General features: G+C 38.3%; 1 protein-coding gene across 5 annotated transcripts in view; it reads left to right on the top strand.

Moving 5' to 3' along the window:
* Positions 1-22,607, top strand: part of Enox2 (ecto-NOX disulfide-thiol exchanger 2) — a 288,838-nt gene that overhangs the window by 187,073 nt on the left and 79,158 nt on the right. The gene's annotated exons all lie outside the window — the stretch shown is intronic.

Raw genomic sequence — 22,607 nt, 5'->3', positions numbered from 1 at the left:
ACAGTGGTACACACCTATAATCCCAGTGGCTTGAGAGGCTGAGGCAGGAGGATCTCAGGTTTAAAGCCATCATCAGCAAAAGCAAGGCACTAAGCAATTCAGTGAGACCCTGTCTCTAAATAAAATACAAAATAGGGCTGGGGATGTGGCTCAGTGGTCAAGTGCCCCTTAGTTCAATCCCAGGCACCAAAAAAAATATACTTTCAGGTGCTTTATAAACAGTCATTTATATTCATGTATAAATATTTGGTTCGTCTATTGCATAAGTGATATCTCTGGGTAAGACATATTAACCTTCATGTTTGAAGCTGATGCAGCTTAGCAGGAGGCAGGAGAGGCATGAGAACTGGAGAAACCTATACTGTCCAATCAGGCTTTTCTACTGGGCATGCATGTCAGAGCTCTGTCATGGACATTCCCAGTCTTATTTTCAGTGCATTCCACAGACATTGACCCTACCCAAGGATCCCCTGCTTTACAAGGAAATTTTGTGAAGGAAAAGGATATTGCTATTTTAGAGATCTTTTTATATTGCAGTTGATAACGGGTAAAAAGATTGTTTCTGAGATATTTCCTTGGAACTCAAAGACTTTTTGTGGGCCCTCTGCCTCTGAGCTACTATGTGACCTGCCATTTGAAACTTTTCATTAATGTGTACTCCAACTTCTTTTGTCTGTCCAGTTTGCAACCTGTGTGAGGCTTACAGTAAGATGTACATAGTGATTCTAAGCATCTAAAAAAAATGTACACTTGTGAGAATTCCTATTTGGTCATTTTATGTTATTACTGAATGAGAATCTCAGATCTGACTTGCCAGCACTAGGATATGATGAAACCTCATGTCAGATATTGCTACTTAGACATTTCCTCCAGGCAGAAATTATCATTCCAATATACCCTTTACACAGACTATACCTAAGAAACTTTGCATGTGGCATTTATTTACAATAAGCTTGCTTCAGCCATCACTGGAGAAACAGGAATTACTGGCCTTGCCAGCTTTCCATGTATCCTACACAACTTTCTGAGTAATTTCACTAGTATACCTATAAAATAAACACTAAATAGCAAAGACAGGTTACCCCAATCAAGTTGGTGGAAGCCAACCAGTCTCCCAGCAGATAAGCATTTACATACAATTAATTGCAACACAGACCCAGTGAGTTGTCATGTGCAGATTGGGGTTAGGTGACAAGGTACCTAAGCAACCACTGCTTTTTGAGGCAGAGTAGGTTTACCACCCAGAGACTTGGATATTAGACCAGAATAACAAATGATCTTTTTCTTTGGTACCAAGGATTGAACCCAGGAGCACTTAACCACAGAGCCACATCCCCAGCCCACCCTTCATTCATTCCTTTCTCTTTTTCTCCCTCCCTCCCTCCCTTTCTTTCTTTCTAGACAAAGTCTTGCTAAGATGCTTAGGGCCTCACTAATGCTAAGGCTGACTTTGAACTTACGATCCTTCTGCTCAGCCTCATGAGTCACTGGGATTACAGGTATGCATCATTGTGAACAAAAGACTTTTAAAGGACATGGAACATGACATTTTTATTTTCATTGCTTTTAATGGTTTGCAGGGAGAGCTCCCTGTTATTCTGACTCTGCCATTTTATTTTAATTTTTGCTTTCTTCACCCAAGCAGAAGTCAACAAGTATAGCTGCTCAGTCTTTGCTTCCTCGGTACCCCTACTGGGTAGGGGCTGTAGATGTCAGCATCTGTTTTTTTCTTTTTAGGCTCAAAACCAAGTAGGAGGCAATTTTAAGTAATAATTTCTTTAAAGAAAAAAACATGTTTAACAAATAAGAAGTGATTAGCAGTTCATCCCTTGGGAAGACAGTATAAGAAGGATTTCTGTGGGAAAAGTTTTTGCCTTTGAATTTAATATAAGGAATAACTTTGATCACAAAGATTTATTTGAATCCTAAGAGAGATTTTTTAAGGAGATTACAGCTATAGGTAGGAGCATCAGCTTACTTATAGTGAATATTCAGGTGAAAAGTAGGTCCCCAGTCTCCAGGCTGATATTCATCCAGCATGTACTGTGTGGCCATATCAACAGAGAAAACGAATGTACTGGTTGGTAAGTAGGCACTTTTTAGAGCCTTCTAAATAATCACATGTCACATAAGCCAAACTGATCCCCCCAGTTTTCCCCAGGCTGCCCCACAGATGTGATAATGGATTTACCACTGGTATAGCTAGTGGGTCTCCCAGACCCTGCTTCTTTGCTGAGGTTCAGTGTCCAATTCTGTTTGGTTGTCCATGCCAGTCTGGTGTTTTAATATTTTGAACATCATTTCTGTTTCCCCTGATATTATCTACATGACTTGTGGCTATGTGTGTGGGCCAAATCAACCAATTTACCAGACGCTTCCTTTGTAGAGTTTATTGTTCAGATAGTGAAAGAAGAAATTAATATGGAAAATATTACCAAGATTAACCTGAGAAAAAAAATTCATAAAAGTTGGGGAAGGCATTTCTACTTAAAAACAACAACAACAACAAAGGTAGTGTGATCCATAGTTATTGTCAGGCATTTAGGACAATGTCAGCAGATTGAAGGAGATAAAAATTGATAGAGCTTGCTGTGTATTCATTTGATATGCCACATCCTGGGGAGTGATTTAACATTATGTTAGGTGCCATCCCTGCCCTCAGAGTTTTGACAGTCTACCAGGGAGAATATTGCAGACACCCAGTGCATATTTATACAAGTTAAGATCTGATAGCCATTTAGAGAATTACATTGGTGCTTAGAGAGGTACGAAGTCAGCATACTTTGTGTGGCATGAGAAAACCCCCAGATTATAAAATATTCATGTCTTGGGAAACAAATATGGGGGTTGTTTCCTTAGACAAAACTAGTTTATCCCTGTGATGTTAAATGCATACTGATTCTGCAATGATAAATAATATTACAAACCCTGCTATTTAAGAAAAACTTATTGAAATAAGTGGAATGATGCAAAGCAAACCATTGCAGGAATTCTTCTGCTCCTATGATGGAAACAAATTGGATAATTTTGATTCCCTTATCATCCTCTATGAATTATATTTGCTAATGGAATGCAAATATCATGGGTAAAGAAAGAACAGCCGAGATGAATCATTATAATGAATGTTCAAATAAAGAGTATCAGATTCAGAAAGCTATATTATTATATTGCCTAAATAAAACCAACCAGGATTTCCCACTGCAAACAGTCTTAGGCCTTTGTGTATAATACGCTTGCTGAAGTGCGATGACTGGAACACTGATTCCTCCTGGGTAGTGCTATAGTGGGTACTACTATTACCGAGGCTTTCTGCAAATTCAGCAGTATTCTTTTGAGGTTATCTTTGCTACCTTGGGGAATATGCATCCCTCCTGATCCACTGGTATCCATTTGGCTGCTCTTCTTTCTTTTTTTAAAAGGAGATAAAGAAAATGTGGTGTATATATACACAATGGAACACTGCCCACTCTTTCTTTTCTGTTTTTTTTCTTTCTTCCAGTACTAGGGGTTGAACCCAGGGATTCTCTACCACTGAGAAATATCCCCAGCCCTTGTCTTATTTTTTGAGACAGGGTCTTGCTAAGTTTTATGAGGCTAACCTCAAATCTGTGATCCTCCTGCCTCAGGCTCCCTAGTTGCTAGGATTACAGGTGTGTGCCACCATGCCCTGCTGGCTTCTTTGTTTCTAATTAGTAATCTCCTGTCCCAGACTTCCAATAGCTGAAATAGGAAGGGTAATACAGAAATGTGGCATGTCTTGTACCATCCCCAATCCACTCATCTTCCATTTTCATCCTGGTATCTCTGGTACATGCCAAATGACTTCCCTGTCAGACAGCAGATTTGTCTTAACACTTTTGCCTCATTCACTGAATCTTTTCTCACTGAGTGCCTACTATTTACCAAGTTAGTCCCTTACACTTTATTCCTAGAAGTCTCCTCCCTTGCCTTCCCCATGTAGTTTGGCCAATTCACCAGTGTCCTGAAATGCATCAACCTCAATTCTCTCCTCTGATGAGCTTAAGTGGAATTTAATAATCCCTGCTAAATTGTCTTGTGAGTCTGTCACATGAATAAAGGCTATAGACTCTAGGTTAGACTGTAAGCATCAAATTAATTTTACTGCAAAGGTCAGACTGCTCTCCTGGCATTCTGTTGTGCTTGAAGGTTAGTCATTGCATGCTTGACCAACACCTCCCTGTCTGAACTGTATTCAAAACATATTTCAAGATATAGTCAGATTGAAAACTAGACATTTGGAGATAAAAGGCTGTGTACTCTGACCCCCTAGAAATAGCAGGCAGCTGCAGTGATTCCATGTGTATATATAATACATCATCGTCTCTAGGAGATGATGGACATTAAGATCATCACCTCTTGCTCCCAAAGCAAATGTCTGCTCATCTTTTCCACCTAGCTGCTCTTGTCAGAGTAAAGAAATATTTCTTCCCAAATGACTTCTAAGCTTGCTTGTCTGAGAAGTGCTGCCCCTGGGGAAGCAAGACCTATCAGTGGAGTTTGGCTCAAAAAAGATATAATCAGATTCAGATAATGGCAGACACCTCCATCCTGGTTCCTTTTAACCTTCATCTGTCTTCCTAATTTACCACAGACTCTCTTTCCAGCTCACCTCCTTTGGCCAACCCTGTTGTGAGTTCATGCACTCCTGATGTATGTTTCTAATATACTCATCAATTCAAGTTCTACAACTAACATTTATATAATAACTTGCCATTTATAATCCTAGAAAATTTCAAAGATGACCTCTTAGGCTGTAAAGTAGCATCTAGGCTATTGTCAAAGCTATAATACCTTGAAGCTATAGGAGCCAGGGTCACAAACAGACTTTTTGTAGCATTACAGCTCCTTTGAGAATAATTGTGGTCTCTTCCAAATGTCCTAAAAGAGATAACAGCGGTCAATTTTCTGTTTCATAGAATATGTTCTATAGAGGAAAATGCAATCAACTTTCAATTCTGAATTTTATTATTCCCAATGAGAAATGTACATGTAGATCTAGGGAAGCCCTATGGTTCTGTTGCTCATTGCAAAGTTCAGCTTTGACCTGTGACAATAACACTGCTGACCCACTGTGTGCAGAACAATGTGTGTGTTCAGTGGCTGAGTTTTCCATACCCCTTGCCCAAGTCTCCTACATCTAGTAGTGTTTGCAAAACAAGGAAAGATGAGGGGTGCAGCCTGAGGCTGTCAAGGAAAGAATGAAGGGTTAAATGGCTCAAGAAGGCATCATCTGGGATACCAGTGAACACTAGCAAAGGCGCTAAAATTGATCCAAAATGCTTTTGAGAGTAAAATTCAGTTACCCTATGTGTTGGATACCATTCCATCTGACAAGAACATTAATTAAAACACCTTAATTTCTGAAACAAAAGGAGAGGTTGGCCACTTCGGGTTTGTTTTCTTTTGTTTTAGTGGTACTGGGGATTGAAGGCATGTGCCACCATACAGGCATGTGCAACCATACCCAGCAGCTTGGCCACTTTGCATGTCTAATAGCTAAAACATGTGGCTCCTTCTTCAATACACAACTCAGACTATCTGACTTCCATGTGCTTTCCAGAGCACTTAATCTGTTATTAGAATTCCTCTCTTTAATGTATCTAGGGACATGAGAACCAAGTAGAAGCACTGTCCCCAGGTAAGCAAGCCCTGTCTGTGTAGTTTGTTTCAAAACTGACATGATCATAACCTGATAATGGCAACTCTTCCATCCTGGTTCTCTTTAACTCCATTTGTCCCACTAATTTTACCTCATGTTCTGTCCTGTTCTTGTCCTTTGGCCCTCCCATTGTGAGTGTATTTTCCATTGATGGGAATATCTAATGCACTTGTCAATTTAAATTTAACTAGTAATATACATGTGGAATTTGTTCACGTTCCACCATTCAAGTTTTCTCATTCTTTTTCTCTAAACAGAAGGACAACAGATCTTGTCATTTTATACTTAGACCTTCTATGGAGTATTGTTTGGTATTTATTTTGTATGAGAATGTGTTTACCTCCACTCCCAAGTTGATGATTCACTCTCTGAGTGAACTTCAATCTTCTGAGAGTCTTCTATTACTCTCCTGTTCCTCGCAGACACTAACAACAAGGGGGGAAAATTATAGAGGCTCAATGAGTATCTGTTAGTTCATTTGTGGCTAGGAAGTGCTATCCAAATGGATTATACTGGTTTCTGAATACAGATGTACTTTTTTTTTTTCTTCCAACGTTTAAAATTTCACTGAGGTTAAACCACACTCTGAAGAATTAAAAATATATTCTGTGTTTCTGGGCTGTGAGTTACAGTCAGAATTTCCAAATGCAGTTGCTTAAGAAATACATGCTTTTCACTATAGCTAAGAGGGTGACTGAAATCTCTGACCCATTGCATTCCATAGATGGTGCCCTCCTGGAAAGAGCAGCCCACAGGCCTTTGCCTCTGCCTTGGCTCCCTTTGTAACCCAAATTTTGTTATGCAGTGGTGATGCCACCTCTACTCATTTTCACTTAACCTCTCCATGCCTCTCTGTTTTCCACAGAAGAGCCCATCAATATCGATCTACTTTCCAGGGATGTTTTGAGGACACAATGCTGATAAGAAAACACTCTCTATGAGAGAATATTGATGACAGTTGTTTTGTGGCCACAAAAGGAGAGGGCACTCAGCAGTAATTGGGGGCCATGTTTAGGCACCCAACCACCCATTATCATTAATACTCATATTGATTCTAATGCATCATAATAATGCAGTTTATAATCCACATGTGGGGGGTATTTTATTGTCAGGTGGTGATTGTTAGTAATAACGAGTTGTTTGAACATATTCCAAACATAGTTGCACACATCTCTTTTGTTCTCTTCCTTCCTTTATTTGCAAGTCTAATTTTGACCCTTTTGCTTAGCCTATTTTCTCCTTTTATACTGCATATTATAGTATAGTTTTATTCTTTTCTTAAAATTTTTAATTGTAGATAGACACAATATCTTTATTTTTATGTGGTGCTAAGGATCAAACCCAGTGCCTCACATGTGGAAGGCAAGCACTCTACCACTGAGCTACAGCCCCAGCCCCTAGTTTTTATTCTTTGTTAAAAAGAAGCTTAGTTTCTCAATGAACAGCTAGAACACAGAAGACTGATTTGAAAAAGCAGTTTAAGAAGCCAAGTCCAATTTAAGAATGGTGGTGGATTTTATCATTCAGCTTTATTAATGGACCTTATTCTGGCTGTATCACATTTCTTTCCCTAATGCATTTGTATAAAAGCCCTTGCCTCTCCCATTAACCCCTTTGGCTGGTGTTAACTCATTCTTGGGCATTTGTTGCCATAGCTGCAGCTGCCCCACGGCTGGAGCCCCTGTGCTAGCCTCTGCAGAGGCCATGTGGGCTGGCCTGCTTGTCCCCGGCGTCAGCTGTTAGGCGGAGGGCAAGAGTCGAACAACCTCGGAGGTCAAACAGCCTGTGCTGTGTGCTTAAGCCCTATTTTTTAAAAAGCAGCAGATGGACATGTGGCTGTCTAGCCTCAAGGCTGGAAAATGTGTGGGAATATAACCATCACTCTCACCCGGGACACCCAGGTGGGTTGCCTACCTCCATAGTCAAAAAGATGATCAATATTTTCCCTCTGTTGTTTGAAACTCTTCCTTCAACACCAGAGGCAGCTGTGAGGAAAAATTGCCAGCAGTTTTATGGACCATCTCTTGTGTGTGTTTTTGCCCATTTACAGATTTGATTATATCATTTGCAGAATGAAAATGTGACTTTCCACTGCTTACTCTCATTCTCATAGATCTTCAAGGAGAGACCCTTTATAAAAACAAAATCAAAAAGGCATGCAAATTATTATGTTAATATCACACAGGCAAAAATCTGGACCTTCAGAAGGTTCCTCAGGCGCAAACTGATCAGGTGATGTGCACATCCTGCATTCATTTCTATTTGAGTTACCAGCCGGCACAGTCCTATGAGAAATGATTACAAAAAGAAAATATTACGTGCCTGTGATGTGTGAGTACCTTCTGTCCTGGTCTTCTGCTTTGACGACACCAGAGCCAAGACAATTCCCACACATGCAGATTGGGTAGGTTACAGGGGGATTTGAGAAAGATGTTTGAAGTTGAGACTTTTCACATAAACCAGAAATACAGAGTTGGAAAAGAAATTTGAATTTTGTCTGTGCTGTGACAGCTTTGCCAGTAAACTGGCCAGGATAAATCTATAGATTAGCTCCAGACATACAAAATTCATAACCATTTAGCCTTTTACCTTGACTTTAATAGAACTGATGTTATGTCATCAACAATAGCAGCAGTACAGCAGCACTATTAACAACTAACATTTATATAGTATTTTACAGCTTTCCGAAACTTTTACAATTTGTGTCTTTTAACCATCTCATCGACCCTGAAATATCAGTATTGTTGTTGTCTATGGGTTTTTTTAAAATATTTTTTCATTGTTGATAGAACTTTATTTTATTTATTTATATGAAGTGCTGAGAATCAAACTCAGTGCCTCACACATGCCAGGCAAGTACTCTACCACTGAGCCACAACCCCAGCATTGTCTGTGTTTTTATGATGAGGAAATCCAGGCTCAGAGACATTAAGTGACCTGCCCAAGGTTAACAGTCAGTAAATAACAGTCTCTGACTTCAAACCTCTGAGATAGCCATGTTTGGCAATACTCAAAGCCCTGTCATTCTGCTCTGTAGCCCACTGCTGTCTCTATGTCCCCAAATCACTTCTGAATCTTCAGGTAAACAAATTAAGATCCATGCAGGGATTTACTGTAAAAACAAAAGGAGCCCAGCGCATGCCTGTAATCCCAGTGGCTCAGGAGACTGAGAAAGGAGGATTGAGAGTTCAAAGCCAGCCTCAGCAAATGCGAAGTCCTAAGCAACTCAGTGAGACTGTGTCTCTAAATAAAATACAAAATAGGGCTGGGGATGTGGCTCAGTGTTCGAGTGCCCCTGAGTTCAATCCCTGGTACCAAACAAAATCAAACAAACAACAACAACAAAAAAGGAAAGTAGTCATGTTACAGAAGAATTACTGTTTTCACATGTGGATTCACGATATATTTTTGGCATTTATGTTTGTTTTAAATCAAACTACTCTTCTAGTCAGGAAGGGGAGGTTGGTAAGTAAACAAGAGGGTAGAAAAAGAAGGAGAACAGCACTGAAAATTCTTAGCAACTAAAGAATCCTGCAGAAATTAAGATCAAACATCTCTGAAGAAACAGTATCAATATGTGTACTAGAAGTGTGAAGATAAACAAGGAATGATTAACAAAAAATTCAGAATTGTGGTTGTCCTTGAGCAGACATTCAAGGGATGAGGGAGGGGCATATGGATTTTAAAGGTAATGGTTATATTCTGTTTCTTAAACTGTGTTTGGTATACAATTTTTATTACATTATTGCCTTTTATACTTTCCACTTGTCTCTTCTAAATTCCCCTTTGCACCAACTCAATATTTAATTTTAAAAATTAGATAAAGACAGTGTGAGTCAGTGGAAAATAGGATTTGATATACAGAAATCACTTTTCATGTTTAAGAAAGAAAACCACTCTTGAAAACTGGGTGCACTTTGATAAAAAGCTTAGCCAGTGTGTTCTGACAACATCTCCCAGTGACATACCAGGTAGTTTCTCAAGAGGTGGGGATTTTTGCAGAGAGCACACTTTATCATAATGTTCCTAGAGTCTTTGAGTACTTCAGCTGCCTTGCCCCTCACCTCACTTCTGTTTGACAGTGAACTTCTAGCTTCTGTGAGCAATAAGAACAATGGCATGGTCATTTGGGAATTTGAAGTTAAGTGCTTGAACTGTAACCAAGGATTTATGGGTTGTTATCCAAAGACTTATTATCTTTATGGCTTCCTTGGTGTTGGACCTGACAGAGAATACAGTTAACTGGTGGGCTTGTGTATTTATTTTCATCACTGGTTGGTTTCTTTTTGTCCAATCTAGACACACTGTAAGCACAGGCTGTAAGGAATTACAGCTTTTCTTCCATGTGGAAATAAGTGGATAAGCAAATACTCCCAGCCTGATTTTCTTTCCAATTCATTATTTACAGGGAATTCACCCTTTGTAATAATTTTCTAATCAAATTTGCTCTACCGATCCCTATAAGGTTTGTTCTGGAGATCATTGCCAACCTAGATGCCTTTTATTTTTTAACAGCTTATGCCTCTCCATGTTAATGCCATTTTTCTTTAATGAATGGATTAAAGGTGATGTCACTAGTGGCCTAGAGATTCACTCAGGATGAAAATTTAAGTTATAGAAGAAATGGATAAAAGAAAGAAAAGTCAATAGCTCACATGTCTTTGCTATTTGGACTACTATTGCTGCATTAAAATATTCAGAAGACCTATTAAATTAAATGGGCAAAATACATCATATGTAAGATAGTTTCCAGGAAAGGCACTATTCATAATACTGTTCCAGAATCACAAACTAATGACCAAATTTACTTGCATATAGATTATTCCTGGAGTAGGATGATACAGTGGGTTCTGTCTGCCCAGCTATTATGGAGGTCTCAGCCATCACCATAATCTCCTTTGTTTTGTTGGAAAGCTAGCAGTGAAGAACAGTTTCTTTTCCTGCCCACCCCATTGCTTCTCAACTTTGTTGTGGATATTCAAGATGTGACACTTAGTAGTTCTGGCTTCCTTCCACTCCAGATGAGTAGATCAGGAGAGCAAGAGCATGGATACAAGTATCATCCCTAGTTTTTGGAGGAAAAAAGCAAATGGGTTTTAGCAGTATGTCTGGTGGGTTTGGGGTATACAAGGGAGGAGGAGGTAACACGAGAAAGTCTTTTGAGGATTTTATTAGCAGTACCACTTTTAGAAAATGCATCCATCAGGTGAGAGGGGTACAAATTAGTCCTGCTGTTCTTTATGGAAGCATTCTTGGTAAAGAACTTGTTAAATAGAAGCCATCTTGTTTTTTTATGTTATAAATACATTCCTCACTATTATTAATGACCGGTTCCTATACTGATATTTTTGTGTCATTTCCCCCTGAAAAATTAAAACACTCCCCTCCCTGCTCACCCTCAGTGACCTATTTTTCATAAGATAGCAGAGGTAATGCCCATAATTTTAATGCATTAATAATAATTACTAGTATTGTATAACCACTTACTGAGCTAAGCACTGCATTAGACCCTTCCCATGTATTTTCTCCTTTAATCCTCATTGCAGTCCTATCACGTAAGTACTACTATTATCTTCATTTTTTCATATTTGGAAAATGAAGCCCAGAGACATTAAGTCACTTCCCAAGCTTCACACAGCTAATGAGTGGGTAAGCCAAGATTAGAACTCAAATCTAATCCAAGACTGTGACCTCAACCAACTTTACATCCCCCAGTTTTCTTCATTCAGGGTCATACAACATTAAGTACTGAGAATGGATTATGCTCAGTATAGCCAAATGCATGCTGGTAGTGGTGGGAGTATAATGTGGTTTTAAAACATTTATCATTTTTGAAACCAGAAATACATGGGATATGAAGTTCTATATAGCAAAGGCTAATGTTTTCTGATTATTTGCCAAATTAGAGTAAAGTTTAGAAACTCCAGGTAGGCTGCCTGTAGAGCTAAAACAGCACAAAAGGGGCCAGGGCCATTAGTCACTGCCTCTGGTGGCTGGATGTGTATATATAGCTTCACCCTTAATATTTGAGGATGACCCTGCTGAGGCTGCTAGTTCTGAAGCCAAGTTTCCATTATCAGTAGGATTTAACACTTAACTTGTTTATACTCATCATGGCCAGCGTCCCACCCCCTGACTTAGACTATGGCCTTGTAGCTACTAGCTTACAGAGAAAGTCAACAATATAATCTAATACCCATCCTCTCAGAGCCCAACCAACTGGAGAATCCAAAATGACTCCAGGTTCAGCTTTCTACTTCTAGGAGAAAGATATGACAAGGAAACTAATATAGAAAATATTCTCCAGTCACACCTCATCCCCCAAACAAGAACAACTTCTATTCTAGGTTTTAAGACTTAGCACAAATACAAAATTATTTTATAACTTTTAAAATATTCATAATACCATGATAATTGGCTTATCTTTCAAAATTCAGTCTATAGTCACCTCTTCCAGATTAATATCACTTCCTCCATGCTCCCCTCTCTCCTTTATCATCACCTCTTATCCTAACAGAATAGTTGCCTCACCCTTCTTCATATCTGTTTAGCCATTATCAAACTATACAGTAGTGTTTTTTTTTTTTTTTATGTCTGCCTCCCTCATGAGTCTATGAGGTCCACAAAGGACAAGGAAATGTATATTTCCCACCTTGGAAACACCACATGGTACATGGATTAATAAGTTTGTTAAATTAACATTCAGAACATGCCTTGAAGCACTGCAGTAACTTTGCTGAAAGATTCAGGAACAGCTAGCACACATCAACCACCTATGTTGTTTTCACCCCAACCCTAGGAAAAGAAGATATTGTTCTTATTTATAGATGAAGAAATTGAAGCTCTGCATTGCTCAAATTTGCAGCAGGCATGAGAGTTATCTAGGGTACTTGTTCAACAGACAGATTCCCCAATGTTACCAGATGAAAACCTCAGCAGTGGGCCATGGAAATCAGTGTATTTAACAGGCACCCCAGGCAATCCTGATGTACAGGGTTGGAATGCACTTTGACAAACATAGGTGTAAGTGATTGCTGCATAGAAAGTAAGTGGTAGAGCCAGAGTTCAGACTAGCCTTCCTAATTCCAGATCTTGTTTGTGCCATATTTATCTTTGTTCCACTCTCTATCTTCTGTGGCAAGGAAGTGGAATGAAACATGTTGGGAAAATGTTTGGTAACAAGAGCTAAAGCAAAATGGCTTGTGGATTAACCCCAGGACTGTTTGTTTGTTTTTTTTTTCCCCAAGAGTTCTTGCCAGAATTCCAACAGCGTAGTAGCAGGATTGCCAAGTCACCACTTATGCAACTTAACTCAAGAAAGCATAGAGCTGGAACTTACTGAGTTTATGCTCCTTTTTTTCCCTCTCATCCTAAGCAACCCACACCACCAACAACAACAGTAGCCACACCATTAACTTGCTGAGTGCTCAGTACCTGAAGTGCAATTAGTTGATTTCTCCAATATTAAGATTTCTAGTTTAAAACTGATAGCTACAATGTCTGAGATCCCAGCAATAATATTAATGTGTTTCCAAGCCAGCAAAAAGAAATGAATGGCTTGTGAAGCAATGGGTGCAGATGATAAAGAAGTTGGGGTAGATAGCATTTTTGAGGACCATTTGTGTTTTTTTTTTATATTCTTGACCTAAGTATTAGGTGAAAAAAAATGGAATAAATGTGATGATGCCATCCTAAAGCCTAGAGAGCTACAGTCAACCATTCACCCTAGACCAGGTGACATTAGTTCACTGTTATAGCAGAAGACTGAGAAGCTGAGAGGTTGGCAATGATGGACTATAGTCCACAAAAGCCCAGGAGAGCCTGCCTCTAATTTTGCTGTCTGAAGAAGCCCTCCAAGGTTCTGGCAGTGGAGCTTGATGGGGTGCCATGACCCCTGAATCCATGCTCAAAAATTATTTTTTTGGCTCATGTTCACCTAATAACCTTGAAGTGATGAGGAGTGTCCCTGAGGTTTGTCAGCCCATTCCAGCCACCCTGAAATAACAAGGGAGACCTGTGGCTCTAGCTGAGGTTTATGTGAGAGGAGACCCCTAAAGGGCAGGCAAATGGTTTCTTTCTTAACCAGAAATAAAGGAAGTGGAGTTAAAATCATGATCAGGTGCTTGTTCTGTGTCAGACACCGGGACTCAGCATTCTTAGAATATAGTTTACTATATGGTATATGGTCCTGTGGTTGAAAGTGTGGGCTCTAGAGCTATACTTCCTGAATTTGTATTCAGGAATTATTCATATCTTTGGCAATTTGGGCAAATTCCTGACTTCTTCATACTTACCTGTACAATTGATATAATGATAAATATTACCTCTTACATTAAGACATTGTGAGAATTAGATTATATAATACATGTAAAGTCTCAAAATACATTTTGGTTCATAATAAGTATTTAATCAATGTTAGGAATCAACATCATTGTCATTATCTTAGTACCTAAAAGACAAGTATCACTGTCATCATCTATAAGCAAATAAACAGTCTGTAGAATTCTCCTAAAGTTACATAGCAGGTAAGTAACAGAAACATGATTTGTTTTTTAGATCTATCTGGCTCCACGGTCTGTATTCCTTCCATTAAACCTAGTTGCCTTCATAAATATACAGTATGTGCTATGAATTTCTGGAAGAGGCATGTGCCAAAACCTGTGGCCTCTTCCTCATTATACCACCACCCCACCCCCAATGCAACTGCCACCTGGAGGACTGGCTTGTCTCCCTAGATTCTTGCAAATCTAATTAAAAACCTGGAACATCCTTGTAACTACTCCAGCAGGGAGGTGGCTATCTGCAAGACTGTCCAGCTTACAAACTAGAACACTCTTCCAGGACTGGGTTTGATTTGTGAAAACACCCTCTATCCTATGAGGATCAAGCTACTGTCTTCCACCCATTATTCCACCACACTCAACTCATGTGAGAATTATTATCTACTATGTAGACTAGCATTAAAACCCTTCCCTTGTCCTCCTTTGCTTTCCCTCCCTGTCCTGTTTTTTCTTTTACTTTCCCTTTCTTTTCTCAGGATAGAATAATTTGTGACATTCTGATCACCTTGAGTGGCTCTTTGATCCATTCTAGGTAACATTCATGAGGAGGTAAAACCCCTGCTTGTCTAACAGCATTTCTAGCTGTCTAGGAGCCTTGTCTTACAAAAATCCCATCAGTTCTCTTACCCTACATAACCATGATACTAGTCTTGGCATCCCTGCTGACATCTGCAATAGGAGAGAAAGTGGGTGCCTGGGGCTTCAGTGCATTGTTCACAAACAATGATGGATTGTTAATTTTCAACTAAAATGAACAGGGACTCAAAATAACACCTGAAATGTACAATATATTGCTTCATGAGCAATAAATACCAAGAAGATAAAACCTTGAGCCCTAGGCTTAATACAGACCCAGCATGTGATTTATTCTTCTGTTTTCTTTCCCTTAACCAGAGAATAGAAAAACACTGTGTTTTAGTTTTTTGTTGTTGTTGTTGTTGTTACTGAGATTTGAACCCAGGAACACTTAACTACTGAGCCACATCCTCAGCCCTTTTTATTTTTGAGGTAGGGTCTCACTAAGTTGCTATGTATTTGAACTTTTGATCCTCCTGCCTCAGGCTCCAGAGAAAGCACAATGCTATTCAATCCTGTCCTTAAACCATAATCTCATAGTAAATACTTTTTGAGTGTCTACTATATGTAAGGTCCTTTGTCATATAACCATAAATAGGGTTTTCTTCTGTGTTCTGTGCAAGTATTTTATATTTTTTTCTTTCATTTTTTTCTTTTGAGATAGAGTCTCCCTGTTTTGCCCAGGCTGGCCTTGAACTAATGATCCTCCAGCCTTGGCCTCCTGAGTAGCTAGGATTACAGGTGCATGCCACAGTTCCTGGGTTATACAAGCATTTTTTAAGCTTCCTCTCCCTTTCCTTTGTCATGGTGTTGTTCCTGGTGCTATTTCTAAGACCACTCTGTAAATGGCACCCCATCAGCTTTCTACAGTACCTGGATCCCCACCCATGGACCATTTCTTTGGTGTGAAGCATAAAAGTAACCATGCTAGAAATGTTCATAGATCTTTTGCACAGGTGGGGTGAGTGATCAAAGTAGTCTTAACTAGCACAGTAATGTAAGAGAATAAAGCATAAACTGTGGACATTGGGATTGACTGTACAGACATCAGTGGTGAGTAGGAAGGGTTTGAGAAGAGACCAAATGTTGGAGGCACTCTCTGGTAAAAACACACAGTAGAACTGTAGTAGAGCAGGGTTTCTTAACCTCAGCACTGTAGACATTTAAGGCCACATAATTGTAGTAGGGGGTCATCCTGTCCTTCATACAATGTTTAGCAACATCCCTTGCCTCTATCCATGAGACATCAGTAGCAACTCCCTGCCCCAACCAAAAATGTCTCAATATTGCCCAGGGTGGGTGGCATAAACTTAGCCCCAGTTAAAACCCACTGCCAAAGAGGACATGGAGTGTATCCATCTTTATAGTGGTAGGCTATATTACACATCCTAGCTCAAATATTCTATAACTTTATGAGTCTGGTTTAGTTTAGCATAGTAGGTAAAAACAGGAATGTGAAGCCCACTGCCTGAGTTTGCATCCTGGCTTTACTGCATACTCACTGTATGGCCTCTTTTCCTGCTATTCATCAGTGAAATTGGGATAATGAGAGTACTTAATTCATAGAGTTGTTGTAAGTTTTAAATTATTGTTGTTGTAAGTTTTAAACTATTCTAGGTACATAAAGTGCCTAGAATAGTTCTTGGCACATAACAATACGTGTTAACTCTTATTAGTCTATCATGATTACTATCATTAATACCATTATTCACCATTTATTCTAAGTCCTGGTATGTTACAGATGTCTGGTGTCTCATACAGCTTTGGATACTATCTACCTTCTGTATAAATGACTAGACAGCTAAATCCATGGTTCAGGACCACAGAGAGTTTTATATGGCTATGGGTCTATGAAATAGGCACTGCAGGTAAGCCCCACTGTTTGCAATTTCTGAGTTCTTACAGAGTTCTATTATTTAAAAACACATTTATTGGTACCTACTTTGAGCTAGGCATGGTGGAAAATACAAAAGTAAATGAGGTTTATGTTCCTTGCCCTGAAGGAACTGACAGTTATGGCTACTATATGTACATTTATTTTAGTAAATTTAATTATCTTAAATTTTCAAAGAAATTCCAGTCAGTCCCTTCTTACACATGAAGAATTTCTGTGTGAGGAAAATTGTCTTCCCATCCCAGATTGATCTTTCTTGAAGTTTGTATTTTTTTAAATCTGATTTTTCATATTGTCAGCATAACCAGATTATAATGACTCAAATTTTCACCATTTTCTCTTCCTTTTTATTTACTTAAATTTTTTATTTAGCATTCAGCCTTCAAAAGAAACTTCCATAAGAGATTTTATCTTACTCCAATAAGAGAGCAGTATCCTGTTTTGACTAACTTGACACCTGCTTCTGGGAAGAGGAATATATGTGCCACACTCTCTTATATGCACTCATATTTCTTCATTCATTTGTTTAAAATAGTTTATTGAACATTTATATTAGACATGGTGATTAGGCACTAGGAATAACAAGGAAGAATAAGGTATTCTAGGCCTGAGGATGTGGCTCAAGCAGTAGCATACTTGCCTGGCATGTGTGCGGCCTGGGTTCGATCCTCAGCACCACATACAAAGATGTTGTGTCCGCCAAAAACTAAAAAATAAATATTAAAAAAATTCTCTCTCTCTCTCTCTCTCTCTCTCTCAAAAAAAAAAAAAAAAGAATAAGGTATTCTAGAGTCTAGAGGGAAAGACAGCCATGGAGAGAGGTGATAAAAATATAAAATAGTAAGGACTAGTAGCAACTTGTCCAGTGAGCTAGGAGAATGCAGAATATAAAGGAACTCTTTGGAAGGGAGTTTAGTGTGATGGATAAGACTCTAAGAATTGGCATGAGAATTGCCTGGGTTTATATTCTGTTCTACCATTTGTTAGGTGGAATTGAGATGATTACTTCAACTCTGTGCCTTGGTTTTATTATCAACATAATACTTTCTAATAAATTGTGTATATTCTTGCATCTATCAGTACACTTTGAGTTCCTCAAGTACTGGGACCACTTCACTATCATTGTTATACCTATTACTATGTTGTTATTACAAATTACTGAGTGCTCAATATGAGCCAGAGACCATGTTAAATTCTTTATCCACACTATCTAATTTAGTCTTCATCAGACCTATAAGACAAATGCTATTGTTCTCCTAAATTCGTAACTTGCTACTCTTTTGATCCAACTCAGTTCTTATTCACAACACATTACAATGTGCAATTATTTTAAAATTGTTCATTTGTATTTGAATCTCTCTTCCTCTCTAGACTGTAAGCTCTATAAGTCTTCATCTTAATATCCCCAATATCTGGAATAGTAGCTACACATAGAAAATGTCTAATGAATGTACAGTAAATATGAAAGGAAGGCTAGAATGAAAGCAGACAAAAAAGAAGAGAATGAGCACATTTAAATTACCAAGTAATAAACTCTGGTCCAGGGCCATTTGATTCCTAAACTGATGCCCTTGATAACTAGGTAGAATTGCTTCCTACTACTCATAACTAACTTTAAATGGATGTAGGTTGACAAAATCCTCTCCTCAACTTTTTGTAAAAAAATTATAGCAAGCATCTAAATCAATAGAAGTAAACCTAGACATAGGAAAGAGAATTGTAGGAGAATAAATAGAGGACAGTTTTCATCAATAAAAGAACATAGGTGGGGAGATGACACCCTGCCCCTTGTTTCAAAGGAAATAAAGGAAACATTTGTAATAATTAACTCCACTACAAGATGATTGTATCATAGAATGTGTGTGTGTATGTAGTTTTCAATTTCAAATAACTCTGAGAGTAATTGACTAATGAGTGATTTATAAATAATACAAAAATAAACAGATATCACTGATTTGATAGTTATGGAGTGATACCAAGTTTAAGTAGATGATTATTTCCAAATGTTTTTTTTAATTTGTTACTAATGCATTCTTATTCCAGAGTGCTATTTCTTTAATCCAATTAGCTAGAAGGCACTTATTCACAACCACTCAGCAACCTCTGACCTCTTAAGGAGTTGTCACATTAGCAGAGTAGGAGAACCAGTATGGCAGGATGTGTTCTTCAGACTTAGTAAAGGCAATTTGAAGACAACTTGATATTCACTAGCACTTGCATTCAGAGTATCCTTGGCTGCCACAAGTAGTGCATGGGAAAATGAGAAATCTCTTTCTCTAGTGATGTGGGACTAGTTTGATAAAACACCTAAGGAAATTGCTAGATATCCATATCAAGTCTGGAAAGTGAATCAGGCCGGAACTTAACAATTATACCACTCAGTGATGATTCTAAGTAGACATTTAGCATAGCATGTTTTGTTAGTGTGGACATTAAATCCGGATTACAGATGCATGCCAGTAATCCCAGAGATGATCATATGGGATTTCTCTTTGAGAGTAAAATTTTACATGCTTGCTTATGTGTATGAGTGTGCCTATATGGGAAAAAGATTATAGCTAATAAGATCAAACCAAATTATTAGTGGGGTGTATCTATCCCTGGTTGTAACTCTAAGCTAATTCCTGCATGGATTCAATTGTCCTAGACATCTGAGAGTCAGCTTAGCAACAGTGCCATTTTTTAAAGACAATTTATCATTCTGATCAGGCATGCAAATAATCAACGAATAGCATTGCATAAAATTGCTTATTGTGCCCAAAGTTAATATAACTTGACTTTTGTTAGTCATTTATTCAAATGGCTCTTGGATATCTATTTTAAACCTGACACTGAATTAGGAATTGGGAAAACAAAAATGCCTCAAACCCTGTTCTGACCTAAAGGAGCCATAAGCTAGTGAAAGAGAGATGTATACCCAATAGCTATAATTCAAGGTAGTCAGTAGTGAATGCTCAGTTCTTCTTGCTTCCTGGAATGCTCTTCTAACCTAATCCTCCATTTACTATCTTGAAGAAAATTGTATCACTCCTTAAGGACTCATTTCAAATTATTCTTTCCCAGCAAAGGCTTCTCTGATATTCCTCATCTCCTCTACCCCCAACACCAAACATATATACCCAAACCCTTTCCTATAACTTTAATTACTTTTCTGTGTTCCCATAGCACTTTACTCATAGTTTTATTATAGAGCTCATTACAACAATTTATATTTGGTTGATTATATGCCTGTGCCTCTCACTATGTTGCAAGTTCTTCAAGAGCACTAACTGACTTTTGTTCATCTCTGAACTCCTCATCAAAATCAACTCATAGATAAAATTTTATGAGAATATATAGGGAAGAGTAGTTAAGTCCATAATTCCAGTGAGTTGACTTTATAGACAAGGTGGCATTTGAGATGACCCTTGAAAAAATGAGTATAATTTGACATATAGAAATGGGTGTTGGGGGAAGGGAGGAAGACAAAAAGGGCCTTTATTAGTTTTGTTTGTTTGTGGTGTACTAGGGATTGATCCCAGAGGTACTTTACCATTGAGTTACATCACTTTATTTATTTATTTATTTATTTTTAATTTTAAGGAAGAATCTCACTAAATTGCTTAGAGCCTCACTAAATTGCTGGGGCTGGCTTTGAACTTGTGATCCTCCTGCTTCAGCCTCTTGAGCTGCTGGGATTATAGGCATGCACCATTACACCCAGTGAGAAGGGCTTTTTAAAGCAGCACTTCTTAACAATTTCAAAACTTTATTCATTGTGGCAAAATAATGCTGTTAATTACATATGTTCTATATCTGTACATGTAAGCAAGCCTAAGCAGGGGACTGTATTTACTAGAATTTTAGCAGGCATTTGGAATTAATATGCATTTTGAAAATGGTAATACTGTATTGTTCTTTTTAAAAATTGACATTCTAGATCATTTTCACTTCCTCCTTCCCCACCCGCAAAATAGTCCAGAATTTGGCTAGGTTGGCACATTGTAAATTCTCATTCTTTGATCTCAAATCCTGTGTTGAAAAGAATTCCTGATTTTCTCATATTTCCCAGGACTGCAGATTCAATGATTAGCCAAGCTACTGCTGCTAAAAAGGAAAAAAAAAAAAAATCGCATTGAGGCCCAGTCCTTCTAACCCTACCTGCTTACTCAGAGTCATTCTCCAGTCACCAGAGAAAATCAAAGTCTGAACTTGATAATCTCTGAAGGTCCCTTCTGGTTATAACATTCCCTAAAATCTTGTCTGCTCTAGCTGGAGATTGGAAGTCTAGATGAACCTAATTGTTACTATGTAAACTCTTGACCCAAAGGATATTTGATGCCCCATGTTTATTTTCTTGATAATATTTACAGGGAGGCTATTTCTAGCCTCAAGATATACCCTCCTAAGAGAGCTCTGAAAATTGGGTGTGAAAACTACAGTTCCTACAGATGGAGAAATCAGCAGCCCTGAAATATGGCTTCTGACTGCAGTAATGAATGCTTAGGGCCATCAGTCACTCTTTTTTTTTTTTTTAGAGAGAGAGAGAGAGAATTTTTTTTAATATTTATTTTTTAGTTTTCAGTGGACACAATATCTTTATTTGTATGTGGTGCTGAGGATCAAACCCAGAGCCACGCGCATGCCAGGCGAGCATGCTACCGCTTGAGCCACATCCCCAGCCCAACCATCAGTCACTCTTTGTGGGGGATGTGTGTGTGTGGGGGGGTGTTTATTGGGGAGGAGACAAAGGCAACAGAGAAGAATGTCAAAAACTAATATTTCAGAAATATAATCTTTGGATATTTTCATTTGCTTGTTCTGACCAATCAGTAACCAAAATAGAACATTTATAAATAACCCGACCAAGGATCATCCCTTGATTTTGCCAAGTTGGAAGGACGTGATGGACATTAGCAAGCTACTATTAGAACAGAGTTGCCTTCTGGGGTATAATTGGTGTAAGTGCATGCTGAGAGTTGGGGGAAAGCCATGGAAAGTTTCTTTTTTTTTTCTGTGACTATAAGTAGTCAGAAGGAAATTTCCCAAATTAAATGTCTTTTGTGCCTAGATGATTTGTGGCTATATCACTCTCAACTGTGCAGTAGATACATGAGCTGGCAAAACAATGTCTATGCTTATGTCAACCCTCTTCTTATATTACCCACCTCTTCTTTACCAATCTAATAACTATCCATCACTCAAAGACATATTCTTTAGAAATCTGTCCCATTCTTTCAAATCCTGTTCTCCATTAAGTATTTCCTACCTATTCAGGCCATTGTAGTTATTTATTCCTTCAATTTCAATAATTTGATTTATACCATTTGAGTATTTCATTGTTTTCTAATCATTTAATTGGAAATAGTAAGGCAAAGTGGCTAAAACTTCTGCATCCTGTATGACCTTGGATAATATATGTGATCTTTTAAAACTTCTATTAACTTAAGAAATAAATACTTATACCTCATAGGATTGTCCTGATAGGTAAATGAGAATAGTGCATGCCAAGTGCTTTACCTGGCCTGTAGCAAGTGTTCAGTAATTAGTGGTAGTAGTGGGTGGAGGTGGTGATAGTAGTGCTAATAGTTCATCCTCATTACCATCATCATCAGTCTCTTCAACTAGATTATATAACCTTTGAGGGCAGGGGCCATATCTCCTGTCTGCTTTTAACTGGTATTCCCCTGACCTCCAAAATACTCATTTGGCTAATTTGATGTCTGCTGATGATTGCTCAGCTCTTTTAATAGTACTTCCTCAAAAATATAAAATTGCATCAGTAGTATAATATTCATATTTTATCACCAACTACAGAAACCCTGTGATGCTTTTTCTTGTTCTGCATACAGGAGTAGTTTGGGTGGAAGTTGCTGCAGTAATCATATGCTCGTAGACTGAGAAGAATAGGAAACTT

This window comes from Marmota flaviventris, chromosome X, assembly GCF_047511675.1.
Source record: "Marmota flaviventris isolate mMarFla1 chromosome X, mMarFla1.hap1, whole genome shotgun sequence".
NCBI lineage: Eukaryota > Metazoa > Chordata > Mammalia > Rodentia > Sciuridae > Marmota > Marmota flaviventris.
This window is presented reverse-complemented; position numbering and strand designations above follow the sequence as displayed.